The 10,955-nt window shown below is 37.6% G+C and overlaps 2 pseudogenes; both read left to right on the forward strand.

Moving 5' to 3' along the window:
* Window positions 1–6,361: 6,361 nt before the first annotated feature.
* On the forward strand, window positions 6,362–6,974 carry LOC114053034 (annotated as a pseudogene).
* A 3,348-nt stretch (window positions 6,975–10,322) lies between these two features.
* On the forward strand, window positions 10,323–10,928 carry LOC114053037 (annotated as a pseudogene).
* The last annotated feature ends 27 nt before the right edge of the window (window positions 10,929–10,955 follow it).

Below are 10,955 nucleotides of genomic sequence, written 5' to 3' on the forward strand. Positions count from 1 at the left end.
AGTTTGCCTCTGTTTCTTTGAATATCTCTGGTTCTCATAGCATTTCACATAAACCCATGCAACATTTAGGCTATTCATTTTTATGCATGCCTGACCCACTGCAATCCTTTTACTGAATCATAAGCTCATTGATCTAGTGTTGGCAGGTATATTAGAGATCATCTATTTTAAATCCCTCATTTTACAGATGAAGAAACTGAGAGAAATGAAATGGTTTCTCCAAGGTCGTACAGGTAGTAAGTAGCATAATGAGAATTTGAACTCAAGTCTTCAAACTTTGAGTCCAACACTTTTTCCTCTGCCCCAAGACTTCCCCATCTCCCATTTCCTTAAATGATGGCTTTTATGTCACCTCTCAAAGCACAATTCACCATTGGTTATGGTGAAATACCAAAATTCATATATTTTGTTCCTCCCCCCCATCTTGCATCTTTCCATTGTATTTTGGGTCACCTACAGCTGTCATTTTCCCCCTGAAATTACAATGTCCTTGTAGTCATGGCTAGATTGCATCCTGTAGAGGATATTGACATAAAAAAGATAGGCTTTTGTAGCAGAAAGTAACTCAAGAGAGTATAGAAAGCCCTTCCACCATTAACCATTGACATCTAACCTGATCTTTTCATCTTGGATTCTGGGTCCAGCTATTTGTCCATCTATCCTGCCTGCCCCAAGATATACATTAATATAGTCTCCTCTCTGGAGAGATGGATTTGCAACACCATTCTATCACCTTGTAAACAGGCATTCTGCATCTACTTTGTTTTGACCTTTTGATGGTTACACTGATTACTTTTGAGTGACTACTGAGTCATCCTGGTAAACTCCATTTAGCCAATAGAGCATTATCTGAAAATAGGACCTTTTCCTCATGTACTTGGACTTTGTGCTAGAGATAATTTATGATACAAGTGTACACCCTTGGAGAGCCTACATTTCCTTGTTTCGTGCCTTATCCAGTAGATTATGAAACCAAAGTAGTTTTTTATAAAAGTTATCTTCCTGACCAAAGCTGTTATGTCATAGATAGACAGACATAGATAAAGCAATATGATATGTTATAATGTATAATATGTATATGACATACATGTAATATAATTTCTTGATATGTATGGATAAGATTGTGAGAGATGATCTCTGAGAATCTCTCAGGAATGAAGCCTCCTCAGGGAATTAATTGCTTCTTGTTCTGTTGAAACACTTGCAGCTGGTTGACCTTGTAAAGAAACATGCTTTTCAACTTTATCAGACCACCTCCTCCCTTTCTAAAACTGTTTACTCTAAAAAGAAAAAGAAAACCTCCTGCCTCTCCTTGTCTCCAGGCAAGTTGTGAAAGTGTCTTTTGTTCTTTGTTGCTGGGGTAGATTGCTGCGAATAGATTGTACCCTCAGAGCTTGCATTAATGAGCCCTGAGGAAGGGGATTGTGCTAGGACCTACATAACCTGTTGATCTGAACACACCTCTGTTCTCTTCAGTCAGCGCCAATTTTTGGTGTTCTGAGGGAGCCCTTTCTCGAGAAAGCTAATAAATGAATTTTTCTTTTTGCTAATATCTTTGAGTCTCCGATTCATTGATAAGGGTCTCTGTACCCCACACAAGGTAAATAGAATAAGTTTCATAAGGCTGAATTTTGCTTTAAGTCAATTTTTTTCTAATTCATTAAAAAGACACAATGGGATCTGTGTGGGGAACAGAGACCCTTATCAATGAATCAGAGACTCAGAGATATTAGCAAAAAGAAAATTTCATTTATTGGCTTTCTCGAGAAAGGGCTCCCTCAGAGAACCAAAAAAATGGTGCCAACTGAAGAGAGTGGAAATGCGTTCAGATCAACAGGGCATATAGGTCCCGGCCGTAATCCCCTCCCCAGCCCTCTCCTCAGGGCTCATTAATGCAAGCTCTGAGGGTACAATCTATTCGCAGCAATCTACCCCAGCAACAAAGAACAAAAGACACTTTCACAACTTGCCTGGAGACAAGGAGAGGCAGGAATTTTTCTTTTTCTTTTTAGAGTAAACAGTTTTAGAAAGGGAGGAGGTGGTCTGATAAAGTACAAGATGCGTTGAAAAGCATGTTTCTTTACAAGGTCAACCGGCTGCAAGTGTTTCAACAGAACAAGAAGCAATAAACTCCCTGAGGAGGCTTCATTCCTGAGAGATTCTCAGAGATCATCTCTCACAGATCTATATTCTGTCCATTTGTCAATGCATTGTATGACTCCAAAAATAATCTTCTAGGAAAACTTGCCTGCTCCTTTCTCATATTTTCATTATTGTGGACACAGACCATTCTCCAAAGAATTACATAGAGATAGAAAGTAGACATTTGGGCAAGAACTCTTTTATATTTATCTTTGTATCTCCAGTGCCTAGTGTGAAACCTGGCACATGGTAGGTGCTTAGCTTCTTATTGAATTGAATTGAAATAAATCTGAGACTATAGTTGCTGATGTCTTTTTTTTTTTTGAGAGGTAGAAATGAGATTGCCAGTCATGATCTTTTTCAATCTTTTGCTCTTTGATATTTCTTAATGATTGACTCCTATGTCTTTGAAATTGTGTTGTCTTCCTGTGATCTTACATTTCTGGATGGAATTTACAGAATGGTATGGCTGTAAATTCCAAAGGATAAGAAATCCTGAGAGGATTGCAACCTGCACCTGTGGAAGGGGTAGTTGTACAGGGACAGTCCAGTTCTTAAACTGAACTTTTCCCAGCATTGGGTGGGAGAAGGTTTTAAAATAAGAAGGGAAATCTCCTTGTCCTTATATTCCTCAGTTATTTAACAATAAAATTGGGGAGTGAGGGAAATGGAAGGAGAAGTATTTCATGTCAAATTAATATGGAGGAAGAACCAGTCCCAGGTCTACATGTTTTGTCATGGTCTCACCTAAATTATTTACCTTACTTTTTGGTTTGTACTCATAGGCTTTTCTCATTGAGAAGCTAGAGCTGATGTACCATGGAGAATTTTTCTATATTTTCTCCATGATGACAGGATTACTGAATACACCATCTTACAGTGACTGACACAACATTTGTTGGTGTTCCGGTACGTTTATATATGCCGACAAAAATGCTGGATGAACTAAAGAGAGCTGTGGTTTATATTCATGGTGGTGAAGCTATCTTTGGAAGTCCTGGTAAGCATAATATCTGCTTGGGAAATAATATGGCTTTGGCAGGACTGTTATAAAACTTTTCTGTTCACGAAATTCCATGATCTGTGGTGCAACCTCTGCACAGAGAGACATCACAAGTAAAGGAGGGACAGATATTTATCTGTGCCTTAAATTATTCCTTTGGAGCTGAGGTTTTTTTTTTTCCCCTCGAGTTTTTATATGTTATTGTATTGATAGCTTTTATTTTAACCACATTTATTTCTTACAAATCAAGATGAGAAAAAACAAATACAAAAACAGTAAGCAAAACTAACCACACCCCCTAAGGATTTCTGATGACAATACATTCATTATCGTAAAGCTTTTCCTAAGGGCTTGTTGCTCTCTGCTGCCCCCTTTGGCATGAAATGGAAAAGCAATCAGGACCTGGCACCTACTTTGGTATTTTGGTGAAATGCAGCCATGTGGCTATAAATTCCACTGTAATTAGACGGCACAGCTCAGGTGAGAGGATAACCTGCTGTATTTGGTCTGTTTAGTGCCAAGATAGCCAGTTTGATTAAAAAAACTTGTCAGTTCTCTATCTTAAAGAGAACTACTATTCAGAATAGCCAACACTTTCTAAAAACACTTTTATGAGTGATAGTTAATTACAATTACCTTGGTTCCAACTACAGGAGATGCTAACTCTTACTGATATTGGAAGTCTTGTCCAAAAAAGTCAGTTCTCTCACTCTGACTAATCAGGATTTGCTCATCTGAAGATTTAATGAAAGTCCCCTGACAGTCACTGGCCTTCCACTTGAAAAGTCACAATTTCCCAAATTTCCCTGTCTAATTGATTCTTTTTTTTTTAATCATAGCACAATCTACAAATGTTTCTGTGATTTCTCATTTTCTGAGTTTTGTTTCCTTTAGTCATAAAATAGGTATATGTGGATTAGCTGAAGCACCCATCGTGTGTGGAGCTTTGAAAGTCTCCAAAAGTTCATCACTCTCTTTGGTGCCCTTGAAACCTGTGTTTCTTCACACTCACTTTTCTCTAAATTTTAATAAATAAAAGTTCTTTTTCTGTTTCTCAATATTAAAGTGTCCCCACACAAATGAGATATCACTCCACATAATTGACAATGAGGTCTGCATCTTCAAATCTGTACCTCAAATCTATAGATCTTTTTCTTTCAAAAACTGTCCAAATTCCACCTGAAGGCTACATGCCTTAAAAGTTTAGAGTCAAACAAAGGGTTTATTTCTACTCATATCAGGAATCAGAATGTTTATCTAGAACAGCAGCAATATCTTGCATCCTTTTATAATATAAATCTTTTCCTTTACACAAGAACACTTTTTTTTCTCTTTTCATAATGTTCTAAATGTATGAATGCTCCAAAAGAAAGAGAAAGTGTTTCTTACATTTTGATGTTGTGCAGGCTTCAAGTAAAAGAAAGAAGGCAGTCACCGAGCATTTATTAAATGCTTCATATGTGCCAGATATTTTGCTAAGTGCCAGGAATAGAAAGGGCATCTAGGGGGCTCAGTGGAGAGAGCACTGGGCTTGGAATCAGGAAGACTCACCTTCCTGAGTTCAAATACAGTCTCAGAAATTTAGCTGCGTGACCCTGTTAAGTAACTTAACCCTATTTGATTCAGCTTCCTCATCTGGAAAATGATCTGGAAAAGGAAATGACAAACCACTCCAGTGTGTCTGCCAAGAAAACTGCAACGGGATCACAAAGAGTTAGACACAACTGAAGAACAATTGAACTGAGAAATGCAAAGAAAAGCAAAAAAAACCAAGTCCCTTCACTCAAGGATCTCACAGCCTAATGGGTTTGACTAGAATGGTCTCTAAAAGTCTCTTCAGTTTCATAATGCTACATTTCAATAATAACAACACATGTTCATAGAATTCTTTCTGGTTTACCAAGCATTTTTCTCATCTAACTCTCAGTAACACAAGAATTATTGTTTCCATCTTCCAGATGATGGAACTGAGAGGTAAAAAGACTTGTGCATGGTTATACTGCTAGTAAACATCAGAAGTGGGATATAATGACATAAAGAATAATAATAATAGTAAATAGTATGTATATGGAACTTTAAGGCTTCCAAATCACTTCACATGTTATCTCATTGAATATTCACAATAATCATATGAGGCAGATGCTATCATTTTGCTCATTTTATAAACAAGAAAACTGAGGCTGAGAAAAGTTAAGTGACTTGCTCAGAGTCACACAGCTAGTAAGGGAGAAGAAGTGGTGAGGAGAGTGGAGGACACATGAAGGAGATAGATGAGAGGGAGAAGATAGGAGAGAGTAAAGGGCAGAAGAAAAAGAGAGGAGGAGAGAAGGCAAAAGGAGAAAAGAAAATAAAGGGAGGGAAGAGGAGGAAAGAGAGAAAAGGGGAGTAGAAAAGAGGAGAGAGAAGAGAGGAGAGGGGAGGAGGTCAAGAGAAAGAGGAAAAGGGAGGAGAATGAAGAGGAGGAGAAAAAGGAGGTAGAAAGGGGGAGGAGGAGAAAGAGGGGGAAATGAAAGAAAGAGGAGGAATGGAAATCTAGCTGTGTGATTTCATCTGCAGTCTAAAAGACCTTGTGACTAAGTTCAAACATAAATCAGGAGGGAGTTTTCCCTTCTTTGTTTTTGTTTTTTGTTTTTTCATGAACATTAATTGAAGATCCCCATTCTTTGGTTTCTGGCCTCTCTAGGTCACTGTAGCTTGTGGGCTGTAAATAGTCTTGACACAAGTCTACCTCTATCTTGCTGAGTGAGTTTGACCTTCACTGTCCTCAGTAATGATCCCTGGCCTTCATTCTTCTCCCAGAGGCTTCCAGATATTTGTTTTTTTTTTTCTAAAATGTCCCTTTCACAGAAAAGAACAATTTCAACCACAAGTTTAAACAAGATTTTTAAACCAAACTGAAATTTGATATGATCACAGAGTTATTACATTTAATTAGTTACAATAATTTGAATTAAATTTTATAAGTTTATTTAATTTTTAAAAGAAGAAATTTCTGCATTAAATGAATATTGAAGCTATCCTAGCCTTTCTTGCACTCATTAGGAAGACATTATCAGTACTGGCATAACCATCTCTCGGCAATTCATTAGCCTGATTTTTGAGAGTGTTATAAGTCAAAATGAATTTTTTCTCTCTTAGGGTCATGAAAATATTCTGAGTAGGCAGTTGAGAAATGCCTGATTTGTTGGCTGGTAGGTTAATGAATATTCCAAGGTGATGGGTGATCCTGAAGTCAAAAATAAACTCAAGATGCAAGCTTTAATTTACCCATTTTTACAAATGATTGATACAGACTCGCCATCCTATAGGGAAAATGAATATAATATTGACAAATTTATTTAAATTTATGGGTGATTACCTTACCACTGATGAATCCCTTAAGCAGGCCTTGGCAGCCAACCAACACATACCTGCCAAATTCAGCCATCTCTTCAAGTTTGTCAACTGAAATCTTCTGCTTCCTGAGAAGTTGCTTTTTTTTTTTAAATAAAAAAGAAACCACATTTATACCAACCCAATTTATGGAAGTTCCAAGATAGCAGAAAAATTTCCAGGGATTGTGGATTACAGCACCTCTCCTTTACTGGCTAATGATTCAACATTGCACCAACTACCATTAACTTAAATCATCACCTGAGAGCTTGATGCCTCAAGAGGTGATAGGCTCATGTATATTTCTTGCCCGCACGGCAATGGAGTCCAAGTTGTCCATGACCACATTGAAGATGGATTCCATGCATGGCTCTTCCTCAAAATGCCTCCATTCACTTTATGTGTTAGCTTTAAGTTAGTAAATCTATGCCTTAGTGAGCTAAATGAGAATTTATAAAGTGCATGTGTATACATGTAATCATTAATTATTAATGATTTGTTCTATGATTTCATCTGGAAATAGTATGAAATGCAAGAACATGTTTTCCAATGGAAATAATATTGTACAATGGGGGTTTGGGGGGTAAATAAGCATGTGAGGTTCTTAGTCCAGACCAGAAAAGGCCATTTGATAGACAGTATTAATAGCCCTGTGGAAACTAATATATGAATGTAACTGTGCTTATCTTGGGAAAAGCATTCAGAATTTCCAAATAGGGTTTGTAGAGACACATTTTTTTCCAGTGTTGCCCTGTTTCAGCTTCCTCTCCTACCCGGTACTCTAGGCTCATGCCTTAGGACCCTTGGATTCAGATCCATACCTAATTTCACTACTCCCTGGCCAACTTCATGTCATGCTACTGTATGGGATGAGAAAGAGGAAAATTTAACAGCATCTGCTCCTATCCCTCCTCCCTGGAGCTGCCTCATTCCTGCTTCCACCTCTGCTGGGCTAGCAGTCCCAAGTCCCATAGGCAGTGAGTGACCTGTAGCACCTTCTAGGGAGCAGAGAACACTTGTTAAAGGCTTCCCCCATCTAGTCCTAGAAGAGGCCATAAGATCAGAGAGTTGGGGCTGTAGAAGCTGCCTGGCCTCTCTTGCCATGCACCAAGGATGCTTATCCCAAATCTCTATTTTAAAGCAAAATTAACCCTAAAAGTCAACTTCTCCTTTCACTTTGCAAATACCCTCTCATCTAAGAATTCCATCTCTCCCTTTTTCACAAACACATTGACAAATACAAACTGAACCTTAGAACACAAAGGTAAGAACACACCATGGCCAAATGGAGTGAGGGCTGCATTTGGAATCCGTGGCCCTGAGTGTGAATGTCAGTCCTACATTGAGTATATCTGTGATCTTCGTCTCTCCAGATCTCAGTTTCTTCAACTGTAAAATGAGAGGTTGGCCTAGATGACCTCTAAGATAAGGATTCTATGGTCATGGCCCACTTTTGTCAGTCTGATGAAGCCCATGAACCTTTTTTCAGTATCAGGTTTTCAAGTACAGAAAAGAAAACTCAGAGGATTACAAAGAAACCAATTATAGTAAAAATAGATAAGAATTTTTTTTAAGAAGTTCATGGAGCCCATGTTCAGAACCCCTGCTCCAATGTCCTCATAGTTCAACCACTCTAACCATAAACTTTACTAGGAATTTCCTCTACAACATACTCAAGATTGGTCATCTAGCATCTGGACTTCTGGAGATAGAGACCTTGCTACCAGGAGAGGATGCTCATTTCACTTTGGAATAGTTTCACTTGTTAGAGAGTTTTTCCTGACAAAACTGATCAACTCTTATGTGAAATGGATGAAGGATCACATCACCCAGTTTACCCCGGCAAATGTTTGGGGATGAATCTGTTTGGTCTTCCTAAGCCTCGGTGCCACCACTTCTTCCACTCTGTTCAGAAACTCCCTCCTTTGAGTCTGTGTCCCTGTCTGGTACTCCTTCAAGCTCAGAGCCCTGGGTGGCCACCCTAAAGCATTGTGTAATAACTATGGAGAAGGGTTTGCAGATGTTGTACCTGAAGTTTGTTACATGCTTCTATGACCAAGTTATTCCATTCATTCAATGTAATCTAGGACTCAACACCCAAGACCTTAGTAGGACAGAGGTCTTAGAATCTTCATATTTCAGAATTGGAATGGACCTCCAAGGTCATCAAGATGAGATTACACTTGAAGAGTACATGGTGTCTCTCCCTGTTAGAATATGACCTCCTTAAGGGCAGAAACCACGTTTGTTTGGTATAGATATACATATGTGTGCATATGTATATGTGTATGTTTATGTGTGTATGTATACAGATACACATATATACACATATACATATACATATACATATACATATATATATATATATATCCTCAATGTTTTACACAATTGCTGACTCATAATAAGTTTTTAATAAGTGCTCATTGACTGACCAGCTGACCTTGACATCATCCTGGATAAGGGGTAATCTACTATCTGTTCTCCTGATGCCTTCAGTTTCTTGTTCAAAGCTTCATAAACTCAGCAATGCCTTCCTACATTCCTTCTGGTGCTATCACTTTTCTTTTCATGAAATGCAAGTTGAAGACAATGGTTTCAGGCCCAATGGGTTAGAGGATACATCCCCCACAGAGCTTCTATATCTCCTAATTGTTCATGTTTGTTGGAGAAGAAGGGAAAGGGATGAAGGGAAGGAAAGAGAAGTAGAGGAAAGAAGGGGAGGTAGTAGAGGGAAGGGGAGAAGAAGGAGAGGAGAGGAAAATGAGAAGGAGCAGAAGAGGAAAAGGAAAAGGGAGAGGAATGAAGAGTAGAAAAAGAAGACAGAAAAGGGAGAGGAAGAGGAAGACTAAGGAGGAAAAAGAAGTAGAAGAAATGGAAATTTAGCTTTAGGATTCCATCAGCAGCCTTGTGGCTATGTCCAAATCTACATCAGAAAGGTTTTTTCCCTTCTATTTTTTGTTTGTTTGGTTCTTTTAAGGAAAATTAATGGAAGTGACAAAATCTTTCTTAGGTTTCTGGCTTCCCTAGCTCAGCGTAGCTCATGGGCTGTAAAAGGTCATGACACTGGTCTACCTCTATCTAGATGAGTGAGGTTGCCTCTAAAACTCCTGAATAGTAATCTATGCCTTCAATTCTCTTCTTTTCACAGAAACTTTGAGACACTTTCTTAAAAGTCTTTCATATTTTTTTCTTTCTTTCTTCCATTCCTTCTTTCCATCCTTCTTTCCATTTTCTTCCATAAAATGTCTAATATGAAAATATTTTTTAACATAATTGCATATGTATAGGCTATATCTGATTGCTTACCATCTATGGGAGGGAAGGAAGTATAGAATTTGGATATTAAAACAAAAAAATTGTTAAAATTGTTTTTATATATAATTGGGGATAAAAATAAAATATCATTTTTTAAAAGACCTTTTCATAGAAGAGAACATTTCAACTATAAGTTTAAACAAGATTTTTAAACAAATCTCAAATTTAACTTAATAATCACAAAGTAATAGTATTTAGTGCATTACAATGGTTTAAATTAGTTTCTTAAAGTTTACCTATTTAATTTTTTAAAAGAAGAAATGTATATATTACATAAATCTTGAATTTGTCCAGCTTTTTCATATTCATTTGGAAGACAATATCAGCACTGGTATTATTAACTCACAGCAATTATTTAGGCCTGGTTTTTGAGAGTGTTCTAAGTCAAAATGAATTTTTTCTCTCTTAGAAATATAAAAAATTCTGAGTAAGCAATTGAGAGATGTCTGATTCATTACTGATAGATTAATGCATATTCTAATATTTACAGATGATGGGTGACCCTGAAATCAAAAATAAACTGAAGATACAAGCTTTAATTTACCCATTTTTACAAATGATTGATACAGACTTGCCATCCTATAGGGAAAATGAGCATGGAATAATGTTGACAAAGGCCCTGATACTGAAATTTATGGGTGACTGCTTCACCACTGATGAATCCCTTGAGCAGGAATTGGCAACCAACCAACATATACCTGCCAAATTTAGCCATTTCTTTGTTTGTCAACTAGAGTCTTCTGCTTCCCGAGAAATTCAAAAAAAGCCATCTTTATGCCAACCCATTTATGGAAGTTCCGAGATAGTAGAAAAATTTCCATGGATTGTGGATTTCAGAATCTCCCCTTTATTGGCCAATGATTCAACATTGTGCCAACTACCATTAACTTACATCATCATCTGTGAGCATGATGCCTCAAGAGATGATGGGCTCATGTATGTTTCTCGCCTACGCAGCAATGGAGTCCAAGTTGTCCATGACCACATTGAAGATGGATTCCATGCATTACTCTTTTTCACAACACCTCCATTTACTTTACATGCTAGCTTTAAATTCAGACAACTATACCTTAGTGGGCTAAATGAGAATTTATAAAGAGCATGTGCATATGTGCAATCTGCT

The sequence above is a fragment of the Vombatus ursinus genome, unplaced genomic scaffold (assembly GCF_900497805.2).
Source record: "Vombatus ursinus unplaced genomic scaffold, bare-nosed wombat genome assembly UNPS02014810.1, whole genome shotgun sequence".
NCBI classification, from domain to species: Eukaryota; Metazoa; Chordata; class Mammalia; order Diprotodontia; family Vombatidae; genus Vombatus; species Vombatus ursinus.